Here is a 26,756-nt window from a genome sequence, read left to right as displayed (position 1 = left end):
AAAAAAAATTGAGAAAAAAAAAACAAATTTTATTACTTTTTTGCTATTAAACATGTCCAGTAAAAAAAAAAAATCAAGTCATTTAGTCATACATTTAGGCCAAAATGAATTTTGCTACATAACCTTGTTAAAAAAAAAAAAATCCCAATGCGTGTAAATTAATTGGTTTACGTGAACGTTATAGCATTTAAAAATGGAGGTATATATACACAGTGGGTTTTTTTTTTTTTTTAATTTTCACTTGTAATGGTGGAGACCAGTGACTTATATCAGGACTGCGGTGGGCATTCTAACACTGGGGAGGAACTGACTTGGTGTCACTGACATCCCCAATGACAACAATACAGTGATCAATGCTAATAAAAAGCACTGACACTGTACTAATGGCACTGGGCAGGAAGGGGTTAACATGTGGTGCGACCAAAGGGTGAGCTGTTTTACTATGTGCGGTGTATGTGTGATTCACTGTAAGCACACTGCTTTGCATGGCTGTGCTATGCAAAGCCATGCATAGCAGTGTGTAGGAGCTAACGGGAGAGAACTATTTCTTTTTTAAGGTGTTTATTTTGCATTTATAAAACACAAAAACAAAAAAACAGAACAAGGAAGAGACAAATAACAAGAGTTCAAACTAAAAAAATCAAAGAATAAGGGTACTTAATACAGAAAAGGGGATCCAAAACAAAAACCAAACATCAAACTATCGTAGGCAAGAAACCCAATACATATAACAAAGGTTAATCATGAGACTACATAACATAACAGGTAAGCAGTCAGAACATACAAAAGCAACTAAACACATACAACAGTCACAAACAAACAAGCACAAACACCCGCACCATCAACTCCCTTACAAATCAGAGGAAATCAGTAGCATGTAAAATCCGGCCACTCAAACCATAGAACCCTCTGACAATGGTTGGGACAAGAGAACATCTCCCCAAAAACAATCCGCTATATCTAGCCAAGGCTGCCAAATTTTCGTAAATTTTTTGGGACAGGCCCGTCCTTTATAGATCAGCTTCTATTGGGGCAGTACCAGATTAACCATGCGATAAAAATCAGTGTATAGCCACTTGCCACCCTGCCACTGTAGAAATACGTTGGCAGGGCGGCACGGGCAGGCAAAACCACGTTTTAAAACGTGTTTTATAAACAGGTAGGGGGCGCGCGCGAGGCGCACCGCCGCCCTGCCTGTCCCGCCGATCACAGCCGCGGATGTCAGTCGCTGGGCCACAGCCGGTCCTTACTGGCTATCTCCCGGCGATCATCAGTGACAGAGAGCACAGCTGCATTAGCTGTGCTTTCTGTCACTTCCCTGACAGCTCGAGGACAAGCTGATCGGGACAGAAGAGTTTCACTCTCCCGAACAGCCGTGTCCCCTGCAGTACACACCCCCGCCCCCTAGTAAAACACTCCCCCTCACACAGATAACCCTTCCCTGCAAAATAAACTTAACCCCTTCCTCTCCAGTGCCATTAGTACAGTGTCAGTGTTTTTTTTTTTTTTTTTGCACTGATCACTGTATTGGTGTCACTGGGGATGTCAGTGACCCCAAGTCAGTACCCCCCCAGTGTCAGAATGTCCGCCGCAGCCCCACAGTCCCGCCATAAGTCCCTGATCGCTGCCATAAGTCCCTGATCGCCGCCATTATTAGTATAAAAAAAAACCCGAAAAAACCCAGTATCTTTCCCGCCATTTGTAAACGCTATAACTTTCACGTAAACCAATTAATTTACACTTATTGGGGTCTTTTTTTAGCAAAGACATGTCGCAGAATGCATTTTGGCAGAAATTTATGACTAAATTTGATTTTTACATTTTTTTTTTTACTGGACGTTTTATAGCAAAAAGTCCAAAATATTGTTTTTTTTCCTCAAAATTGTCAGCCTTTTTTTTTATAGCCCAAAAAATAAAAACCGCACAGGCGATCAAATACCACTGAAAGAAAGCTCAATTTGTGGGGAAAAAAAAAGGATGTAAATTTCATTTATGTACCGTATTGCATGACCGCGCAATTGTCCGTTAAACTAGCGCAGCGCTGTATAGCAAAAAAATGGCGTAAATTGCAGTATCTATACCATAGTTTGTAGACGCTATAACTTTCACACAAAGCAATCAATATACACTTATTGGGATTTTTTTTACCAAAAACATGTAGCAGAATACATTTTGGCCTAAATTTATAACCAACTTTGAGTTTACTATATATTTTTTATAGCTGAAATTAAAAAATATTGTTTTTCTTCAAACTTTTTGGCCTTTTTTTGTTTATAGTGTGAAAAATAAAAAGCGCACAGGTGATCAAATACCACCAAAAGAAAGCTCTGTGTGAAAAAAAGGACAAATTTCGTTTGGGTGCAGCATTGCATGACCACGCAATTATCAGTTGAATTAGTTGAATCAGCGCCGAGTAGCAAAAAGAGGCCTGGTAATTAAGGGGGGTAAATCCTCTGGAGGTCAAGTGGATAGAGGGCGGAGTATCACTCTTCCAATTCAGCAAAATAAGTTTTCTAGCATAAAACAGAAGCAAACGTAGCAATATCTTAGAGTGAGTGTGTGGGACAAAATAGTTCAATACACCAAACAGGCCAACTTCTGGGATATGTGGCACTGGCAAATTCAAGGTTACGTTAAAAAAAAAAAAAAAAAAAAAAAAAAAAAAAGGGAGGTCCTGCCAGTATGAAGCAAGGTCCAGACAGGCTCAAAACATGTACAACAGACCAGCACCCTCAAGGCCACAACGGGGACACGAGGACGTCGATCAAAAAGCCCATACGTGCCAGTCAGGCTAGGGTATAGTGAAGATGATGTATGAATTTAAATTTTTTAATTCTCAAAAGGACAAAAAACACCCAACAACAAAAACGTGGGTGAGTTGAGTGATTCCAAGACAACTCCACCACCCGGAATCAGGATGGTTTAGTAGCTCAGGGACATTCGGATTGTACCACAAAGGAATCCAGGGCGATACACCAGGAGATGGAGAGAGCAACTTGCTTCTCTCCCACCAAACCAACCAACTAGCGTCTATTGGAGACTAATGGGAGCAACGGTAGGCAACTGACCTATAGAGAGTATCCCTAAGAGAAGCAAGAGAGCCAAACTGGCAGAGAGCAAAGCAGTGGAGGAAGTAGGAGAGGAACCACGGAACCAATCATATACGTAGGCCAACTGGGAGGCAATAAAATAATTACGGAGATTAGGACAAACCAGACCCCCATTCACCTTAGATGCTTAAAGCGAGGCCCTGGCCACCCGTGGGTGAGACCCACCCCAAAGAAAAAGAGTACAAAACCGAATCCAGTTTGTTAAATAGCTTTCTAGGGAGAAAGACTGGCAAGGCCCTAAATACATACAAAAATTTGGGTACGTATATAATTTTGAAAATATTAATCCTACCAATCAAATTGAGAGGGAGCGTAGCCCAAATACGAAATCTAGTCTTCATATGCGTAACAAGGGGTGCAACATTTAGCGATTCAAAAGTGGAAAGGTCAGAGTGAATTTGAATACACAAATAACGAAACTGAGGTTTGCAGTTTTGAGTTAGACAAAAAGTCATACTGAACTATGGGGCCGATAGGAAGCGCCAACAATTTGTCCCAACCCGAAGCCTCTCCAAATTCCTCCACCACACACACATCAGACCAGAGAATGATTCAGCAAAGCCATACAGATATACCAGAGCATCATCGACATATAGTGAAATTTTCACTTCTAGCGAACCAACACGAATGCCCTTAATCACAGCCGCTTGACGAACCGCCAGAGCCAATGGCTCAATGGCCAGAGCAAACAGGAGGGCGAGAGAGGGCACCCCTGTCTCGTGCCCCTACGCAAGGGGAAGGCCGAGGACACATCCCTATTAGTACGGACCCGAGCCCTGGGATTGGCATACAGCAGTTGGACCCAGAATATAAATTTAGAACAAAACTCCATCCGGGACATGGTTTCCCATAAAAAAGGCCAGTGAACTGTGTCAAAGGCCTTCTGCACATCCAGGGATAACAGCAACCCACTCTGCCCCTCAACAACAACTTTATGTATATGTAAATATAGACACTGTTTGTTATCAAAAGTGCTCTTTCCAGGCATGAATCCAGACTGATCCGGGTACACTAACGTCAAGATCACTCTCTGCAAACGGGTGGCAAGAAGTGTAGCCAAAATTCATTATTAAGCAATGAAATTGGACGATACAATCCACCCTGTAACAAGTCCTTATCAGGCTTGGGTATTAACACCATGACAGCTTCATTCATAGAATTGAGAAGGGATCCGTCTTCAAAAGCTGAATTAAACAGGGTATGTAGACACGTAGCCAAATCCTCCCTGTATGTGATATACCATTCAGAAGGTAGTCCATCTAGCCCTGGTGTTTTGTTGGAAAGCAGGGAGGAAACCGCTGCCAATATTTCTTTTACGGTTAGCGGCACATCAAGGAAGAAACGGTCTAATACATTCAAGGTGGGAAATTCAAGGGAGGCAAAAAAACCTACAAAAGGAGTCCTCAGTCGGAGCTCCAACATCTGAATGTAACATTTCATAAAAATGGCAAAAGTCTAATACCAATCGGATCAGAGGAAATTGTGCCATCTGACATTCGAATTTCGGGTATAGAGCCATCGGCAGCCTCCGTGCAGAAGAGATACGCCAACAACTTACCATTCTTCCCACTATGCTCAAGCAACCAAGCCGATAAAGTTGTTGTTGTTTACGAGTTAAATCAATTAGGTGGAGCTGTAGGGCACGATGAGCGTTGATTAAAAGCACCCTGAGACTCTGGCGAGGTAGTATATTGAGAACATGCGAAAGACAAGAGGGCCTCAAGCTCCCGTTGGGTAACCCTAGTAACCTTACTAACGAACAATATTGGAAATATAGGACCCCCGAATTATCGCCTTGAAGGAGTCCCATTGACAGCCCGGGGAAGTAGTGTTCATTAGTGTCCAAGAAATTCTGGCATAGAGATCCAGAGAGGACTGAGCCTCCAGAAGCGAAAAGCAGGTTTATGGCCAATTGTAATTCTAACCGCAACAGAGAGTGATCCGAAACAGTCTGAGGAACATACGAAATAGAGAGCACTCAAGGTAGCACCGCAGGCGATGCCAAAGCATAATCCAACCTGAAAAGAGAACAATACGATTTGGATTGACAAGAATACACCCTGGCCGTAGGGAATTTCCAACGCCAAATATCAATATAGTGAAAAGATTAACACCACTGCCGAAACAACTTAGAATCAACGGAGAGGGGCCTCAAGCGGTCCAGCGTAGGATCCAGGACCGAGTTGAAGTCCCCCAATATAACAGTAGCAAGTCAAGGTAGTGAAGACAATCGTTCACTTAAGTCAGAAAATATTGCAGCCGTGACAGAAGGGGAAAAGTAAACAGCTACCAGGATCAACGGGACACCATGTATTGAACATAGTAAAAGGACATATTGACCTTTAGGGTCAGTGATCACCTGATCACAGGAAAAAGGGAGGCCCTTACAAATCAACACAGACACTCCACGTGCGTAATTCGAAAAGGTAGAGTGGTATCCATGTAGTACCCAATGTTTAAGGGAAAGAGTTTTGGAGCCCATGATATGAGTCTCTTGGAGACAGAGGACATGAGGATGATGGGACTTAAGGAGTTCAAAAACAGAGACTTTTGAATTTAGAGTTCAGTCCGCGAACATTCCGGGACAAGAACGTAACAGAAGACATTGGTCAAAATGGAAATATGGTAACTAGGTGGAATGGCAACAGGGGTCCAGGATCAGCCGCAAACCCTGGCAACACTGCGATACCACTAGGGGGAGATGGTGTGCAAACACACAAAACAGCCACACCGCAGGAAACCCAACAAAAATTTTTTACAGGAAAACAAGCAAACAATAACCAAAACCCCTGCCCAGCTCCAAAAAAAAAGGCCTTAAACCCAAAACCAAGGACAGTCACGGGAAACATAACCTGAGATCCCATGGTGGTCAAAAACAGACCAAAAAAAAAGATCAAACAAGAAAAGCGGAACTAGTCAAGCTGGAGTGTTAGGTAAAAGGAAAACCATACATCAACAGCCAACCAACAGGCTAAAAAAACCTCCTTGCAGGGAAAAAATATTAGTGACCGCCCAACCAAGCAGACACAAAAGAAATTAGTAAGATAGCTTGCTTGTAGACACGACCACACGACCATCAAGGTAACGGAGGGGAAGAAATAGATCTAGGGGGATGCGGCAGGGCCTCAAACCATGGGATGACCATGTCAGGGGTCTGAAGAAAAGTGTACACTATCTTGATGTATCACACGTAGAGTAGCAGGGAAGAGCATAGAGTAGGACAGACCACATTCACGTAATTTCTGCTTGACATGTTGGTATTTGGCCCTGAGATTGCGAACCGTCATAGAATAATCAGGGAAGAGAGACACCACAGCGTTGTTGATGCGAAGGCTCCCTGTCAGGCGAGCAGCACGTAGAATCGAATCCCTGTAGTTTAGAGGCGAATCACCATGGTGCAAGGAGGGCTACCTTCGGGGAGAGGCCTACTTGGAACTATGGGCTCTCTCAATTACAAAACAGGTAGATAAGCAAGCACGGACAAATTCCTGTTCCAGCCAACTCTCCATAAAGGCCACCGGATCAGACCCCTCCACTTTCTCGGGTAGGCCCACCAACCGCAAGTTATTCCTACAATGGTGATTATCCAAGTCGTCCACTTTATCATCTAGAGATTTAATTTTACCCTCATACAAAATTAACTTTAGGCAGGAGAGTCCTCCAAATCACTAATGCGCTTCTCTGTAGCAGACACCCATTCTCTGACTTTATGCATGTCCTGGCGCATAAGAGTAAAATCAAGTTTGAGCTCTTCTACCTTCCCCAACAGATCGGAGTGATTTACCTTGATAGTAGCCAAAAGATTCGATAGGGTGGGCTCCACAGTCTCCTCCGCACCATCACCACTAGGGGATGTCAGAGCAGCAGCGGTGGATCCAGAGCAACGGGCAAGGAGGGCAGAGAGGCCTCCAGCACCTCCCCGAACAACTCTGCAGTGGAGGCCGGGGAGGAACGCGGTGTGGCGGCCTTCTTGGCAGGTGCAGGCGCCAAGGCTCATCCTGGTCGGAGGCTGCTTATGGTGCCTTCCCATCCACCAAACCGTCAGTCAGGGAGGTAAGAGTGTGCCCCCGCAAGCTGGGGGTAAAAAGAGCAGTCTTGCCCGCGTGGGCGATCAGGATGGAGCAGGATTGTCGGAGGATAGACTGGAGCTACTGTAGGGAACGTCTGCTCCCATGGTACATCAGGCCACGCCTCAGAACTGTATTGTTTACTTATATTTCTTTCCCTGTGTCAGTAATGCTCCTCTATTACCAGGTGCCGGCGAGAAATTACCGGCCGGGACCCGGTGATTGACAGCCGAGGTCGCGAATAGTGGCGCGGGTAGCGCACTCACGCGCGCCCCCTAGCTTTTAATGTAAAATCATGTATAAATAATAGATTGTAAGCTCTAAAGAGTAGGGCCCACTGTTTCCTCTTGTATCAAATTGTATTGTAACTGTCTACCTTCATTTTGTAAAGTGCTCCGCAAACTGTTGATGCTATATAAATCATGTATAATATTATTAATAATAATAAATAATCTACATGTGATTTTGTGCACCCCTGCCATCCTGTAGCAGTATTACTGCTATAGGGCGGACAGGAAGCGGTTAATCTTGCATGCTCCCGTGAAATGGCAACAAACTTCAGTACCCTATATTTTCTATAGGCGATGCTTTAAAAGACCCCTATAGGTCATCAATTTAGCCTTATGGAGGAGGTCTGATGCAAAAATTTTTCTCATTCGTGTGCACGGCAATGTGCAACGTGTATCGCAAATGACATTTTCATGCGTAGGCACCCCATGTGCGTTTACGATTGCACATACTTATATGTGGGGCTTCTTTTGTGGAAGGGTCAAATTTTACTTGCTTCTGGTGCAACTTATATCTTTTATTTTTCTTTACTTAACTTTTTTTTCCTTATCACATAGGCAACAAAAAGTCCACTATGTGATGATGTTTCCCAGAGCAGGGCTAAATATAGAAAGACTACCTGTCCGGTGTCTGGAACTGCATGTCTTGCAATACAGAAATTGTGCATCCCTGATGCCATTTTGAATGGGAAGGGTGGGCAAACCAAAACATTGGTGGAAAATAGTCAACAGGGTCGCAACAAACATGTCGACAAAATAAAAAAAAAAAAAAAAAAAGGAAAAATGCACATTAACTGCCAATGATTTAAGAAGAAACAAATGTGAAGCTAGCTGAAACCCATTATCCTCCAGTGCTGTCATATTTCAGAACTGCAACCTACCTGGAGGTGCCCACAAGTACAAAGATGTTCAATGCTCAGAGACATGGGCAAGAGTAAGGAACAGGGGTGGACTGACCATTTGGAAACTCGGGCACTGTCCGAGGGCCGGGGTCAGTAGGGGGCCCATGAGATGCTCCTGGCACCTTTTTCATAGGCTTTTTTGAGTTTGGGCAAGGACATAGGGGCCCCATGATCCCCTACTGCCCGGGGGCCCCATGAGTTGTCAGTCCACCCCTGGTAAGGAAGGTTGAAATTTGACAACCACTGAACAAGACACAAGTTGAAACATCAAGACTGGGCCAGAAAATATCTGAAGATACATTTTTTTCAAAGGTTTTATGGACTGATGAGATGAGTGACCCTTGAACAAGATGGATGGGCCTATGGCTGGATCAGTAATGGGCACAGAGCTCCAGACTCAGACTATAGCAAGCTGGAGGTGGAGTACTGGTATGGGATGGTATTATTAAAGATGAGCTGATGTCCAAAAACATTTATGTAAAAATTGTCCAAATGGGTAGAGTCACACATGGTAGAGGAATGCCCTTGAGGGATAGAATTATTATAAGGTATACAACATGACTACTGTTTGTCTACTATATAAATTTGCTCCTTTGGTGCACTGGGAGATAGTAAAGCACGGATGACAATTCACCAATATGAAGCGGCGGGGGGGATGGGTAGAGGTTTACTGCAAAATGTTTTCTTTTTTCCTCTTTGTACGTTGATGTGATTTTCTCAGATGACTAAGTATAGTCTTTTATCTTTTTAGTTTTTGTTATTTAACAAAAAAGAAAAAGCACTATGTATTTAAGTGGACCTTTAATATATATATTTCTGCTGATTCCGTCTCTCTGGGAACCTAGTTAAGCTGATTTGTGGCATGTTATCTTGCAATTGGATATTAATTGCACATGTAACTTTGAACCGAGATTCATATATTATGCAACGTCTTACGTATTTTTATACTGTACAGTCTGTGTATATGGCAATAAAACCTTTACAAAAAAGAAAGTTAGTTGGACCTTTTCGGGTTGAAGATGGACTCAAAATAAACTCCAAAACCTACTGCCAGTTTTTAGAAGACACTTTCTTCAAGAGTTAGTACAGTAAAAAGTCTGCATCCTCCAAGAAGACCATGATATTTATGCAGGACAATGCTCCATCGCATGCATTGAGGTACTTCACTGCGTGGCTGGCCAGTAAAGGCCTTAAAGATGAAAGAATTACATGCTCCTGCCCCCCCCCCCATTCCTCACTTGACCTAAATTTACGATGAAGGAAAACAGTACACCTCTCATGAATGGAAGGCTTATGACATATTGAAAAGAAGGGTGGCTATATTGGTCATTGATTTTTTTTTTTTTCAAATGTTTGTTTTCACCTGTTAACCACTTGCCCAGCAGGAGACTCCCCCCCCCCCCCCCCCTCCCTGACCAGGCCCATATTTTGCCATTTGGCTCTACACTTACTGGTAATTGCGCGGTCATGCACACATACCCAAATGAAATCTATGTCCTTTTTTCACACAAATAGAGCTTTCTTTTGGTGGCATTTGAGCTCTACTGAGTACTTTATTTTTTGTGATATGAACAAAAAAGAAAAACGAAAAAAAACTTTGAATATAATATATAGTTATTTAATTTTTTTCCCTACTTTCGGTTACAAAAAATATCCAAATAAACTCAAAGTTAGTCATAAATTTAGGCCAAAATGTGATTCTGCTAAATGTCTTTGTTGAAAAAAAAAAAAACCCAGTACATGTACAGTATTTTTCACTCCATAAGACGCACTTTCCCCCCCCCCCCCAAATAAAATGGGGGAATGTCTGTGCGTCTTATGGAGTGAATATGGAGCGGCCAGCCCGGTATTCCCGCCGCCGTGTTAGAATACTGGGGCTGGCCGCTCGGCTCTACTGTGCAAAACCTGCTCCTCGGTCCAACGGTGTCCTGCTTCAATTGGCAGTCTTCTCCCCCTGGCGCCAGCATCTTCAGTGTGGGCACCCGGTTGTGACAGCTTGCGGCTTCACAGCCGGGTGCCCACTGCGCATGCGCGAGAAGCGCTGCTTCTTGTGAATGGCCCTGTAGTCTTGTGGGACCGGTCATGTCACCCCAAAGGTCCGCAGTCTCTGGTCATCTCCTGTACTGTGTCCACAGTCTCTGGTCATCCATCTCCTGTGCTGTGTCTGCGGTGTCCGGTCATTTCCTGTGCTGTGTCTGCAGTGTCCGGTCATTTCCTGTGCTGTGTCTGCAGTGTCCGGTCATTTCCTGTGCTGTGTCTGCAGTGTCCGGTCATTTCCTGTGCTGTGTCTGCAGTGTCCGGTCATTTCCTGTGCTGTGTCTGCAGTGTCCGGTCATTTCCTGTGCTGTGTCTGCAGTGTCCGGTCATTTCCTGTGCTGTGTCTGCAGTGTCCGGTCATTTCCTGTGCTGTGTCTGCAGTGTCCGGTCATTTCCTGTGCTGTGTCTGCAGTGTCCGGTCATTTCCTGTACTATGCAATCCACTGGTTCAGAATTTTTTTTTTTTTGTTTTCCTCCTCTAAAATCTAGGTGCGTCATATAGTCAGGTGTGTCTTATGGAGCGAAAAATACGGTATATTAATTGGTTTGTGTGAAAGTTATTGCATCTACAAATTATGGTACATATATGCTGGAATTTATGCAGCTTTTACTTTGACTGCCTATTACATTTCTTGAGGTGCTAAAAATACAAGGGTAGTACAAACACCTCCCCCAAATGACCCCTTTTTGGAAAGTAGACAGCCCGAGGAATCTGCTGAGAGGCATGTTGAGTCCATGGAAGTTTTTTTTTTTCTTCAACAAACTTGAAAAACTACCGTATTTTTCGCTCCATAAGATGCACTTTTTCCCCCCCAAATAAGGGGGGAAAATGTCAGTGCGTCTTATGGAGCGAATATAAAGCGGCCGGTCCGGTATTTCTGCCGCCACCATGTCAGAATACCGGGCCGGCCGCTCAGCTGTTCTCTGCTGCAGGGCCTTACCTGTTCCTCGCTCCAGCGCTGCACAGTCTTCCCGCGCTGGCTCCTGTGACAGCCGGGTGCCCACTGCGCATGCGCTGCGCTTTGTGAATGGTCCAGTGTTTTCTGGGACACGACAGGTCCCAGAAGGCGCCGGGCCATTCACAAAGCGCAGCGCTTCTCGCGCAGTGGGCACCCAGCTGTCACAGAAGCCGGTGCGGGAAGAAGAGGGAAAGACACCTCCGCGGAAGTGGGAGCGGGTAACTGTCAAATTCAGGTACCCGCTCCCCTTCCCTCCCCAAAGGTCAGCAGTCTCTGGTCATCCCCTGCACTGTCTGCAGTCTCTGGTCATCCCCTGCACTGTCTGCAGTCTCTGGTCATCCCCTGCACTGTCTGCAGTCTCTGGTCATCTGGACTGTGTCCCTGGTATTTTCCCTGTACTCTGTCCGCAGTCTCTGGTCATCTCCTGTACTCTGTCCGCAGTCTCTGGTCATCTCCTGTACTCTGTCCGCAGTCTCTGGTCATCTCCTGTACTCTGTCCGCAGTCTCTGGTCATCTCCTGTACTCTGTCCGCAGTCTCTGGTCATCTCCTGTACTCTGTCCGCAGTCTCTGGTCATCTCCTGTACTCTGTCCGCAGTCTCTGGTCATCTCCTGTACTCTGTCCGCAGTCTCTGGTCATCTCCTGTACTCTGTCCGCAGTCTCTGGTCATCTCCTGTACTCTGTCCGCAGTCTCTGGTCATCCCCTGTACTCTGTCCGCAGTCTCTGGTCATCCCCTGTACTCTGTCCGCAGTCTCTGGTCATCCCCTGTACTCTGTCCGCAGTCTCTGGTCATCCCCTGTACTCTGTCCGCAGTCTCTGGTCATCCCCTGTACTCTGTCCGCAGTCTCTGGTCATCCCCTGTACTCTGTCCGCAGTCTCTGGTCATATCCTGTAGTATGTCCGCAGTCTCTGGTCATCCCCTGTACTCTGTCCGCAGTCTCTGGTCATCCCCTGTACTGTGTCCGCAGTCTCTGGTCATCCCCTGTACTGTGTCCGCAGTCTCTGGTCATCCCCTGTACTGTGTCCGCAGTCTCTGGTCATCCCCTGTACTGTGTCCGCAGTCTCTGGTCATCCCCTGTACTGTGTCCGCAGTCTCTGGTCATCCCCTGTACTGTGTCCGCAGTCTCTGGTCATCCCCTGTACTGTGTCCGCAGTCTCTGGTCATCCCCTGTACTGTGTCCGCAGTCTCTGGTCATCCCCTGTACTGTGTCCGCAGTCTCTGGTCATCCCCTGTACTGTGTCCGCAGTCTCTGGTCATCCCCTGTACTGTGTCCGCAGTCTCTGGTCATCCCCTGTACTGTGTCCGCAGTCTCTGGTCATCCCCTGTACTGTGTCCGCAGTCTCTGGTCATCCCCTGTACTGTGTCCGCAGTCTCTGGTCATCCCCTGTACTGTGTCCGCAGTCTCTGGTCATCCCCTGTACTGTGTCCGCAGTCTCTGGTCATCCCCTGTACTGTGTCCGCAGTCTCTGGTCATCCCCTGTACTGTGTCCGCAGTCTCTGGTCATCCCCTGTACTGTGTCCGCAGTCTCTGGTCATCCCCTGTACTATGTCTGCAGTCCATTGGTTCAAAATATTTTTTTTTCTTGTTTTTCACCTCCAAAACCTAGGTGCGTCTTATGGTCAGGTGCGTCTTATGGAGCGAAAAATACGGTACTTTTTTTTTTTTTTTTTTAACTACACAAAGTTGTGACTTACATGATATATTGCTCATGCATGCCATGGCCATATGTAGAATAAAACCCCAAAAGACATTCTGCAACTTCTCCCGAGTATGGGGATACCACATGTGAGACATTTTGGTAGCCTTTCCACGTACAGGTCCCCAAAATCCAATGACCACTTTCAGGCTTTCAAAAGGGCACATTTCCTCATATCACTTCCTCACTACCTATCACAGTTCTGGAGGCCCTAAAATGCCAGGATAGTACAAACACCCCTCCAAATGACCCCTTTTATTGGAAAGTAGACAATCCAAGGAATTTGATAAGAGGCATGGTGAGTATTTTGCAGATATCATTTTGCCACAGGGTTTTGAAAAAGGAAAAAAAAAAAAAAAGAAGAGGATTGGGGGGGAGGGGGGAGGAAATGGGGGAAAAGGGGTTGTATTTGATGTGACATTAATGTTATTTGTATGGTCTCTTTTTTTAAAGAAAATTAATAAAATATATAATAATTAAAAACGGCACTTTTAATAACCAGCAAAGCAGAAATGATGAAATGCTTGCATCTTCCGGTTTCTTGGCCATTCTGGTCTCTGATCAGCTCTATGGTCAGCCAGCGAAACTGCTGGCTGAATTTCCAGATTTCCCGGTGGGACAGGAGAGCCCAAGAAAGGCGCAAAAGGCAAAGAGTGAGGGGGGTGGGGGTTTGGTTTGCCATCCCTTCCTGCTGCTTGTAAAACATTCCAGCAGCTACTTACCTGCTAGAATTGCTTTTACATAGAAGTCAACCAATAGCTGAAAAACATGATATCAGGATGATGCCTATAGCTCCAGGCATCATCTTGGTACAACAACTCAAAGTCCAGCAATGTACCAGAATGTTGCTGGTCCTTTTTGGGCATATATGTAAAAACAGAGAACATGGGCATATGATGAATCGGCTCTGTGGATCAATATGACCACAGTTGATTCTTGTTTTAATGCCCATGTTGAGGGTTAGGGCCAAAAAGTTTTACATTCAGAAACCCCATACGTTTCCAAGCGAATTGTCTGGCAAGAGCTGAATATGGGTGGGCAGCCATGTATTTTTATCTGTATAAATTGCTTTGGCCCACAATTGATACAAATCTTCAGTGAAAAACAGCGGAAGGGCTCAACGCTAGTGCTGGCAGCGAATGTGGCTGATCCTGCTAACACTGCGTTTTTGGAGACACTATACAAAGGACGCACTAGTATAATTCTGTTTGTGATCAATATATTGATTCGTACAAATACTATACTAGTAATGGAGGTGATTAGCGACCTATAGCTGACCAAGGGCTGAGAGGCGAGCTTACAGACCCTGACGCTATCTGATGTCGCTAGTGGCAGAAATACAGTGATCAGTGAAAAATTCCATATACTGGCACTGTACTGTACTGGGTGAGGAGGTGATCAAAGGGTTAAGAGGGGCAATCCAAGTGTTAAAATGTGATAATATAACATGTGCGTGCAAAATGTAGTGCTTTTACCTGCAGTGTGGTGTTCTCTCTTCTCTTCCGGAGTAGGCAGTTGGCCAGGGGGCCATCATCAGCCTTTTTTTTATTATTCTTTTTTCGGGCCGGCGGCAGACATCGTGAGTGACGTTGGATCTACTTTGGGAGGGACATTCTTTTATTTCCTTTTTTTTTTTTTTAAATAAAAGGAGTTGTCAAAGGCAGTGTCCTGTATTTTTTCACTCTAAACTTTTTTATTTTTGTGAATGAGTAGAGGGACCATGTACCCCATGCTCATTCACATGGGGGTGCTGGATCTGGGGGCCCCCTTATCAAAGGGGGCATCCAGATTCCAATAAACCCCTTGCCCGCAGACCTCCACAACCATCGACCAGCCCCCATGCCCCAAAGCACCCTCCGATGTTAAAGACATGTGGCCTGGTAGGGTTTCCTAACCTGCCGGGCTGCATGCTCGGATAAGGGTCTGGTATGGATTTTTTTTTTTGGGGGGGGGGGGTCATGGTGGGAGGACCCCCACGACAATTTTTTTTTTTTGGCGTGGGAGTTCCCCTCAAAATCCATACCAGACCCGAAGGGCTTGGTATGGATGGGAGAGGGGACCCTACACCATTTATTTTTTTAAATTGCTGGCAATTCTTTTATATTCAGCTTTCAGTGGGGAACCCCGCTGACAGCTGAAACATTAACACATAGTTGGCACTACTAAAATGCCTCATGACTTGATAAAATAATTCATGCGATAGCACTGACCCCAGCTCTGAGCTATAATCAGGGATATTAAGGCCATTAACTGAGAAAATCTGAATTTGCAGAGAAATCTGACTTAATCAGACATGCTAGAATCTGATACAGAGCATTTCTAAATTAGCGCCGTGCTCTGGGAGCATCGCCACTCTGTGTGTGTTGCAAACCTTTGGCAGAGCAAGTGTTTACCTAAAAACTTTTGCCACCATTACCTTGTGAATGGTTTCTGATAAAGCCATCAGTGAGGGTATTCCCCTGTGGGGCACTAGTGGTAGTGTGAAGATATGGGGTAAACGTGTCCTTAGAAGGATACACCTCAACCCAGGTGCCAAATTGTCAAAGTCTGTGTGGCAAAAAATTGTGAAAAAAATGCTGGGAGAGCTGTCAGTGTAGCCCGAAGTGCTCTGGGGTGTCAGCACAAGTCATAGTCCACGATGGCCACTGTACCTTATGATCCAAGTAAGGTTTAGGCCAAGTGCAGAGAAAAAACTGTCCAGAGCAGCCTAGAGGCTCTGGGGAAGGAGAAAGAATAACAGTCGATCACATGCTTTTTGTTGTGTACAGTGCTACTGAATGGGTAGAACAAACTCACAGGCTGGGTACCTGCTTGTACAAGGTCTGGTCTAGTGTATCCTTGCTGGCTGTACCCTAAATTCTGCATTCAGAGAGCTGTTAGAGAGGAGCGTGCACTCCAGTCCCTCTCCAACAGCTCTCTGAATCCAGACTTCAGGGCACAGATAGCGAGGATCCACTAGACCAGGGGTGGGCAAACTTTTTGACTTGAGGGCCGCAATGGGTTCATATATTGGACCCGGGGGCCGGACCAAGAGTAGATGAATGATGTGTATGTGTCATCCATAGTAAGTATAGTAATATTCCCCCATAGTAAGCATAGTAATTCATCCCCCATATAGTAATTCGTCCCCCATAGTAATTTGTCCCCCATAGTAATTCGTCCCCCCTATAGTAATTCGTCCCCCATAGTAATTCGTCCCCCATATAGTAATTCATCCCCCATATAGTAATTCATCCCCCATATAGTAATTCATCCCCCATATAGTAATTCATCCCCCATAGTAATTCATCCCCCATATAGTAATTCATCCCCCATATAGTAATTCATCCCCCATATAGTAATTCATCCCCCATATAGTAATTCATCCCCCATATTAAGTCCCCAAGTCCCCCCTGTGTCAATTCACTTACCTTTGCTCTGCGCGTTCCTCTCGCCGTGTTCCCGTGCCGTTCCGGTGTAGCATGAAAATCTGTCTCCTATGAGGAACTGTCCCCCTCGACGTAGCTGCGCATGTGCCAGTTTCAGTCATTAGCAGCCGATCGGCGATCTCCGGCACATGCGCAGATATGTCGAGGGGGGACAGATCCTCATAGGAGACAGATTTTCATGCTACACCGGTCTTCAGGGCGGACTGTGAGAGGAGCCTAGCTCCGCGGGCCGGATTAAAAGGTCCGCCGGGCCGTAGTTTGCCCATTGCTGCACTAGACCAAACCTTGTACCAGCAGGTATCCAGCCTGTGGCGTTGTTCTACCCATTCAATAGCAATCTGAACAAGCAGAAGCATTTGATCAGCTGCTCACCTTTCCCTGTTCAGAGCAGGTTTGAGGCTCTGGGGAATGTTCTCTGCATTAAGCCTAAACCTTACAGCTAGTTACTTTCTTCACCTGGATCAAAAGGTACAGTGGAATTTGTGCTGACACCTCAGAGCACTTCTGGCTACACTGACAACTCTCCCAGAATCCAGCTCCGTTCACCCAGGGCCGGTTCAGATTCAGAGCCCACCAGGGCTGCATTTGTGGCCCTGACCACCTGCCATTCTTCTTGTGTAAATCATTTGTAATAGGTCTTATACCACCAGTGGCTCTTTTTTCTACTCTTCTTCATGGGAGTGCCTGTTATGTCTGGATGGGGCAGGGCTTGGATGGGGCTGCTTGAACAGGTTTGGGGTATAGCTACACAAAGTAATTGTAATCCAAAAATTATTCATTGCGAGAAATGCAAAAAATTAGTCCAACAGCAAAAGGGTTAATAGAGCATAAGGAGAGATCAATGTCCACACAACTGCAGTTAATTATTAAACTTTTGTGTACTGGAACATTCCACTACACAGAATAAACATTAGTTCCACTTTAAGGGTTTGTCCATTGAGTTGTGTTTTTCAGCACACCACCACACATGTATGACATGAACAACTGTTTTGCTGAAAAGGCTACAGAGAGTCATGAGAACACACAATTTGTGAGCACTACAGTGCCACTAGAATTATCGGCACCTTGCCTTGAAGAATCATTCTGATTGGTAATGGTAACAGAAGGGGGGGGGGGGAGGGAAGATATATACAGTGAAGGATATAAGTATTTGATCCCCTGCTGATTTTGAATGTTTGCCCACTCACAAAGAAATGATCAGTCTAAAAATCGAATGGTAGGTGTATTGTAACACAGAGATAGATTAGCAACAAAAACATTCTAAAGAAATGCAGGTCTAACAAATTATGCACCGATTTGCATGTTCATGAGGGAAATAAATATTTGATCCCCTATCATTCAGCAGGATTTCTGGCTACCAGGTGTCTTTCATACAGGTAACAGGCTGAGATTAGAAGTCTCTTAAAGGGAGTGCTGCTAATCTCATTTTGTTACCTGTATAAAAAGACACCTGTCCACAGGAGCAATCAAACAATCAGATTCCAAACTCTCCACCATGGCAAAGACCAAAGAGCTGTCCAAGGATGTCAGGGACAAGATTGTAGATCTACACAAGGCTGGACTGGGCTACAAAACAATCACCAAATGGAAGAAACACAAAACAACTGTCAGTCTCCCTAGGTCTGGTGCACCATGCAAAATCTCACCTCGTGGAGTGTCAATGATCAGGAGAACAGTGAGGAGTCATCCCAGAACTACACGTGAGGATCTTGTCAATGATCTACAGGCAGCTGGGACCACAGTCACCAAGAAAACAATTGGTAACCCACTACGCCGACAAGGATTGAAATCCTGAAGTGATCGCAAGGTCCCTCTGCTCAAGAAAGCACATGTCCAAGCCCGTCTGAAGTCTGCCACTGAACATCTGATTGATGCATAGGAGGAGTGGTTGAAAGTGTGGTCAGATGAGACCAAAATCAAGTTCTTTGGCATAAACTCAACTCGCTGTGTTTGGAGGAGGAGGAATGCTGCCTATGACCCCAAAAACACCATCCCAACTGTCAAACATGGTGATGGAAACATGCTGCATTGGGGGTGTTTTTCTGCTAAGGGGACAAGACAACTGCACCGCATCAAAAGGGACGATGGACAGGGCAATATACCATCAAATCTTGGGTGAGAACATTCTTCCCTCAGCCAGGGCACGCGGCCAAGGCAACAAAGGAGTGGCTCAAGAAGTCCCCACTCCACGGCCCAAGATGTACAGCTCTCCCTCTTCTGCAGCCAAGATAGAATGGAAACAGGTATGCCAGAGACAGACTCCAGCAGTCTCAGCACACCCTGGCACTCAAATCCCAGAAGATCAATATAAAAAAATAGCACAGGCTGTAGCTACCTTACTCTCACCTACTATTACCCTAGCTGTGGACAGAGCAGTATCAATGGGCATAGAGTAACTTAGAAAAGATCTGGGTGATCATCCAAAAACGTTTATCTGAAACAGAACAGCGGTTTTCCAACTTGGAGGATGAAGTCCATTTTGTTCAAGCCGGGGCACATCAAGTCGCACGCACGCAACAAACCATTTTGGAAAAATTGGACGATTTAGAAAACCGCTCACACAGAAACAATTTGCGCATTATAGGCATCCCTGAATCTTATAGCACAGGAGTTTTCTTGGATCTATGTGCCACACACATCCCTGCGGCCCTGGGCCTAGCCTCGCCATGCCAAGTGGAAAGAGCACACTGTTCAGGCGCACCATCTAATGACAGATGCACACAACGGTCTGTGATTGCCAAATGTCTGAACTACGCAGATAGAGTGGCTATCCTCAATTCATTCTGCAACTCCCGCTCACTAAAAAATAGAAGGCCATGAATTGCTTTTATTTGTGGACTACTCACAAGAGCTGTCACGTAAACGAGAAGCCTTTCAACCTATCTGCGCCTCCCTGCACCAAAAAGGCATTAAATTTACTCTCGCTTATCCTGCTATATTACGGCTTACCACGCAAACAGGAGAACCTAAAGCCTTCACACACCCAGAGGAAGCCTCACACTTCTTGCAGACCCACCTAAGCGATACAAATGCCTCGCCAAATCTCCTACAACCCATCCGCGACATAGGCCCCAGAGACCAACACAGTCCTCGTAAAGACCCTCCAAAGAGGCAACGTGTAAAACAACCTTCTGAAAAGCCTCGGCCTCCATGACCTTGCTTCTACTCCAACACCTATCACACTTCACAGGGACCTCCAGGTCACCAAGCCTTTGACCTTCACTCCGTCTCTACAAGAGACGACAAGTTTTATCCATTCTGAGTCAGAAGACGTATCCTTACCTCAAGTTGTTCCTACAGATGATATACGTTGTTCAAGCTGTTAACATGAGTTGCATGTTACCTGGTATGTTTTCATTTTCCCTATGGTCCTCCATACTCCAAGCACATAAAAACCTACAAGATTTTGGAATACTCCAATCAGAGTTCCACTCTGATTAACGGAGTTAAACAACGGGAAGATATTTACAACAAAAAACAGTCACACTCCCAATGCGGGTTAAATACTCTGAATTCTCCGGTTATGCTGGTCGTAGTAAAGTAGTACCATGCGGAAAAACGTGAAGTCCAAATTAATGCATTGGTTTTTTGTATATTTTGATTTTCTAACAGGCCCGTTGGGCCTTATTTGTGCCTTTTTCTATATCTCTCTATTTACTTATCTTACCCTACTTCTCCAAAGAACCTAAGCCACCATAAGAGCTCCAACAGCCCCAATCAGTATGGACAGCTGGGATCTGGACAGGGAGGGAAACATCACAAGATTATGTAAGTGATGCACACAAATACACCTCAGATATTTTATCAAATGATATGTATAATTTCCGGGCGCGTCAAAAGCGTAAGATCACCCCACAAACGCATGGCTATCCTACGCCACCCTAAGGCGACTAAAAGCAGACATAGCACTACTTCAAGAACCCCACCTGACCCAGGCAGACTTCACGCGCATGAGAAAGTTATGGGTAGGTCAGGTGCTTGGATCCCTGTTGATTAAAGGCAAACTGATGACGAAGGATGCTTCGTTACCACACACATTAAAATGGGTTCCAGCGACCTAGTCCTTTCTAACATATATACTCGCAGCTCGCCCACTAAACAATTTTTTCAAACAATGTCCTCATGGATATCGAACTATGTCCACCTTCCCCTCATTATAGGAGGAGACTAACTTCTATATGAACTGGCAGGAAGATAAACCAAAAAGCAACGACCGCAACGGGACGTCTTTTTCTTGCTCACCCACTGCTCCCATGCTGTTGGCTAAGTTTGTAGAGGCGCAACAGCTAACAGACATCTGGTGTATATCGCACCCAGATGAAAAATATACATTTTACTCATGTCTACCATACGCTGTCAAGATTCGACTATTTTCTTTGCAACTCTGTATCGCTAAACCACATCTATGACATGGCCATCTTTGATCACACCCCGATCTCCATCTCCCTGAATTAACTTGACATAACACGCCCTTCTAGAATTAGGCGCTTTCCATCTTACTTGGCAGTCAACCAAGATTTATCCCAGGTAATTGCTACGACCTGGGCAGATTTTATGACCACTAACGAGGCCCATCAAACCACCCCAAATTTGTTCTGGGAAACAGGCAAAGCATTACTCAGGTGCAGAATAATAGCATTCACATCTACAAAAAAAAATAAAATTTAAAGAAGCTAGCAATCAACTAAGACAGGCTCAGAGAAACTTGACAGAATCAGAATTCGACGCTTGGGCGTTAGCCCAAGAAGCCGTATACCAGTCCTAGCTAGACCTACAATACCACAAATTGGGTAACAAACCCGGCAAATTACTGGCCCGCCTATGTAAAAAATTCTTTATTCCAACCCATTTCACAGCTTTGAAGGACTCACAGGGCTCCCTCAAAGACACACCAGAAGAAATTATATCTATCCTAGAACGATTCTACGCTCAACTATACGGCCCAGATCCAATAGACATCGCACAAGCTTACGGATTTTTGGAACAACCCACCTTCCCGCAAGTTGACCCAACTGCATTACAAACTCCCCAATAACACTGGTGGACATAAATTCGGCGATTAACTCATTAGCCAATGGCAAAGCTCCTGGCCCCGATGGTTATACCGCAGAATTTTACAAACTTACAGCAAAAATACTTACTCCAACCTTACAATCAGTATTTCACAAAATCCAGGAAGAAGGCGACTACATCCCATCGGGCTTCCAAGCACATATAAAATGAATAGCAAAAAAAGGTAAGGACCCCACAGAACCGGGCTCTTATCGTCCAATCTTCCTCTTGAATCTAGATGCCAAAATACTGTAAAGAATAATTGCAAATAGACTGGCCACCATCTTACCATCTCTCATCCACCTGTCCAAAGCAGGATTCATTCAGGGAAGATCGGCGGCTTCCAACATTCACAAAGTTCTAGCCGTCCTAAACCATGCTAAACACAACCCACTTCAAGATCTAGCAATCATATCCCTTGATGCCGAGAAGGCTTTCGATAATGTAAACTTCACCTGATTACAATTAGTTCTACAGAAATTTGGCTTCTCCAGCACCTTTGCACACTTGATCCAATCGATGTACTCCACACCCACGGCTCATGTTAGTTAATCTAGAGTTAATCTAGCCCTGGAACCACTAGCACGCTTCTTACCATTTAAATCTCAACTTCGCGACCTTAAAGGCCAACAAGACCTACGTATCGCGCTATTTGCAGACACACAGACCTTTACTTCAAATCCGACCCTGGATATACCTCAAATTTCAGACACTCCTCAGGTCTCCGCATAAACTTTTCCAAAAATGAAATACTTCCTTTATATCATGCTAGACCTCCCTCTTGGACCCTAACCTCATTTACGCTAGCCAAAAGTCACACTATGTATTTAGGCATAAAGATAGGGAAGCTTCCCTCATCACTATATACACTCAAATATACATCAGCAATAGACAGAATCATAGGAGAAATGGAGATGCAGAAAGATCTACCTTTATCGCTTCTTGAAAGATCGCACCTATTTAAAAGGGTCAGTTTTCCAAAACTCCTATACCCTCTCCAGGCCATCCCACTCTTACTCGGGCATGGAGTCCTAACGAAACTAAACAAAACAATATTCAAAATTCCTCTAGAAAGGGCGCCACTCTCGCATAGCCCTACATAAAATCTTCCAAGGAGCGAAGGGGGGATCTGGTTTGCCCAATATCAGAGTCTACAACCTCTCCTGCTTATTACGAGTCTGCTTAGACTGGCTAACCAGTCGTCCAAATACTCCAACTACCAGCTCGAAGCAGACATGGTTCAACCATATAGTCTAGCTGCAATATTACACTGTAATGTTAACTCACTTCCACTTCACCTAAAACATAATTCACTTATATGAGACACTCTCATAGCATGGAGAGAGGTGAGACGCAAGTTAGGGGTTTCCCCATGGGTATCCTGGTATCTTCCAATTCATAACAATCCTTCATTTCCTCTCTCGCAACAATATGCAGCATATACAACATGGCAGGGTGGATAAAAATAAAAAAAAAAAAAAATCAGATTTTTTATTTAAAATCGGATTTTTTAAAATAAAATCCTATTTGGAGGAAAATATATTACCATCCAAAGGTTATTCCATCATGAAATAAAGATTTGTTTTTTAATTATGTAGAATAAGGCTGTATATGTTTCATTTTTTTGGTAAATAAATTGCATTAATCCATTCACAATGTCATGCTCTTCCAGTGGTTTTTGTAAGATTATTGGGCAGTTTCTCTGCCTACAAGATATTATCATAGATGCTTGGTTTACTTTTGCAGTTCTCAAAACTGAATTTGACTCAGCGGAGATCACATGCCTCTTCTTCGCAGCAAAAATGTTATAACATGAACAGAGTTAAGAAAAAGACCTTAATCCTAACTTCTACAAACCTATGAATACAGAATCAACCCCTTCAGCGCTAAGTTTCAAGAAGTTCAGTGAATAGAATAGAAACAATATTTTTCTGATTGTTTGGAATGGAATAGATCTGTACAAGAAGAAAGTGAAACTAAGTGTGAGGAGGAAGGGGCTGACAGTCTGTTTCTTAAAATATATATATTTTGTTTAGCCAAATTAGTTAACAAACATGGATGTTTGTTTAAGCAAATAAGATATGCTGTAATGTTATTGTTTCAGTTGAATAAATCTATTTAAATTGTTATTAAGGTAATGATTATTTTTCTCCTTCCTAAGTACAACAGAAAAGTTGTCCAAATATGAATGATTAACCTATTAAACTGGGGATAAAAAAACTAATATGAAAAGTTGTTATTCTAAAAATCTTCATCCACTTGCATATTAAAGTTATACCAGCAAGAATTAGTCTTTATGTAGAAAACTATGATTTAAATCAAGCCTGACTAGTGATTTAAATCGTGATTTAAATCAGTTTGATTTAAATCAAATCCACCCTGCAACATGGAATATCAATGAACTTGTAAATGTAGTACAACGGTTTGATATTTCTTCTGGATTACCTAAGCCTCTCCACCATACCCTGCGGATACTCAACCTACCCTCACATCACTTTATGTTCTACAAGTACTAAACTATGTGAAAACCACCGCTCCTGATAAAACCGCCGGGTTTCGTAATTAATTGATCGATACTTTACTGCAAAGTCGAAAGTTCAAGATATCGGACATCTACACCCCACTAAACCTACAAATTGAGAAACCTTTAGAAAACTTGTCAACAGCATCTTAGGTCAAAGACTTCCACAACACAATCACAGTAGACCAAATACTAACAGGATTTAACACCACCTGTGCCTTCATAAACGAATTCTGGTGTGAAAAACAACTCAAGATCATGCACCGTGCCTACATGCCTTGTGCCTTTTAGAAACTTAATGCGTCCATATCTCATTGTCTGCTCTGCAACTGTTATATGCCTTCTGTCAAACACAGGCTTTGTCCTCATATCCAGATTTTGGGACCAAGTAAACCGCTTTGCTGCATTTGTCACCAGCATACAACTGCCAAAAGACCCGCTACATCTTCTCTTTGGCAACTTGGAACAAACACCCTCTTACTCCTCCCACTCGCAACTCACACTTCTCAGAAAAAACAAATTTTGGCTAGCAATCCGTTTTCTAGTTGCAAGAAGAGCCATCTTAAAAAATGGGTCTCAACTACACCCACAACCATATGGGATAATAAGCAAGATCTCAACTACCTTCTTCGTGCAGATAAACTTGACCTACTCATCTTGCACTCGCAAAGCGGACTCCTTTGCTCAAAAATAGCATCTATACATCACCAGAACCTTCTCCATGTTGGAACAGCGAGATCTTTTACAGGATCCTAAGCTCGATGCATGAACTACATGTTTTACCCATTGCTTAGTTACTTATTGATCCCATACGTATGGCATAACCTTTATACTATTTGTGATTGCAATTACCTGCTCCCTGATTTCCCCCTGCCTGAATATATATAGTGATATGTATACTATGCTCAAATTCAAACTGTTCTCCTGCCATACCATGCTCAGTTACCCAAACCACATATGCATAACACATGACACGAGACATCCTCCTCCTAGGCTGCCTCTTGCTACATCTCCATGGTACCACTACAAGACAAACTCCTCGGTTCTTCTGATTGCTGATAGCACCCCTTCCCTCCACTTCTATCTCAACTCCGCTCTTCTCCTTTCTTTTCCTCCTTTCCCCCCCCCCAGATTTCTTTCATACACCACATTCGATTCGCTTTATCTTCTTAGTTCAAAGCATACATGTCGTTATACCTTTGAAGAGCAGACATAGTACACACACCTTTACATAGCAAGTAACCACTATACAGGCCACAAAACATCTTATCCATGTCCAATTCAGCCCAAATTGCATTTATGGTTCTTAAAACAAATTATCCTCATGTCCATTTACCATCCTGCAATGAACCAAACTTTTAGTGATGTTAATAAGGGTATATCCTGTATTGTTACTGCTATTCATTGCTGCAATGATATGCATTTCCTCCTCGCATTGTTGACCTTTGTTATTGTATTGACAAAATCCAATAAATTCTTAAAAAAAAAAAAAAAGAAGGGGAAAAAAACCTGCTTGAGAAACGAGGAATTGCTCGCAGTGAAGTGGAAGGACAAACAGGATGTTTTCTTCCGGTCTTCCATTCACGCAGATACGGCTATCCAAGTTAGTGTTGTTGAGAAGCCCCTCTGTGTCCACGATTATAACCTTAACACGGGAGGGGTGGACTTCAATGACCAGATGATGAAGCAGCACTTAGTTTCCCAAAAAGCCAGACGCTGGTACAAAAAAGTGTGTTTATTTCAATTGGCATTATATAATGCATTGTGCTTTACAAAGCAACTAGACATAGTGGATCCTTCCTAAAATTCCAGGAAGAGATCATCTAATTTTGTATCTAGAAGGTGCTATGCCCCAAACCCCCAACCCAGATGCAGTTAGCCGGCTGAATGAGAAGCATTTTCTTGATGCCATTCCTGGTACCCCAACCCAAAGGACACCCCAAAAAAGATGTCATGTCTGTAACAGACATGGAATTAGGCGTGACACCCTCTTTTTTTGCTCCTCCTGTTCTGACCAATCTGGCCTCTGCATCAAGGACTGCTTCCGTCGCTACCATACACTAGTGGAGTATTAGTATAGGGTACAGCACGGAACAGTTCAGGGCACATTTACACAGGGTCTCGAAAGATGTTAGGTAGTCAGGAAAAAAAAATGCATTTAGAGAGACACTACAATCTGGTTTTAAAAAGTTAAAGTTAAAACAAGAAAAAGAGTAAAAAAATAAATAAAATAAAAAGTACAAATCCCCCCAAAAAATTTTAAAACCCAAAAATAGTTTCTTGTTTTTGTTCTACAGTTACACTTTTACTGTTTGTTATTGTTTTATTGTTAACCATTGCTGTTTTGTTTGCAGGAATGCTTTCAGCTGCAGCACGGACTTGTTTATTCTGACAGCAACAGGAACTTGCTCTCAGAATATACATAGGTTGGTGTGGACAGTGCTGTTGGATGAGATTTTTCATCCGCAGTTAAAGAAGAGCATGTATGCCGAAGCATGGGGGCCTGGGGTGGCCAGTGGGTTGATGGCCCCTATGCTTCGGCATATAGATTTTATATTTGTTGGCACATTTCATGTGTGCCCACCATTAGAAGTGGGTGGATGCAGGGAGGTATTCTAATGGTGGGCATTCTCTTTTTTTCCCCCCCATTCAGCCCACAGGCTGCATAAAAGAAAAAAAAAAAAAAAGGACCAGA

At 44.0% G+C, this 26,756-nt stretch overlaps 1 protein-coding gene across 1 annotated transcript in view; it reads right to left on the bottom strand.

Moving 5' to 3' along the window:
* Nucleotides 1-26,756, bottom strand: part of LOC149443526 (methionine synthase-like) — a 157,899-nt gene that overhangs the window by 92,793 nt on the left and 38,350 nt on the right. The gene's annotated exons all lie outside the window — the stretch shown is intronic.

Source organism: Staurois parvus, unplaced genomic scaffold, assembly GCF_062004578.1.
Source record: "Staurois parvus isolate SC_StPar_1 unplaced genomic scaffold, SC_StPar_1.0 ptg000852l, whole genome shotgun sequence".
In the NCBI taxonomy this organism is placed as follows: domain Eukaryota; kingdom Metazoa; phylum Chordata; class Amphibia; order Anura; family Ranidae; genus Staurois; species Staurois parvus.
This window is presented reverse-complemented; position numbering and strand designations above follow the sequence as displayed.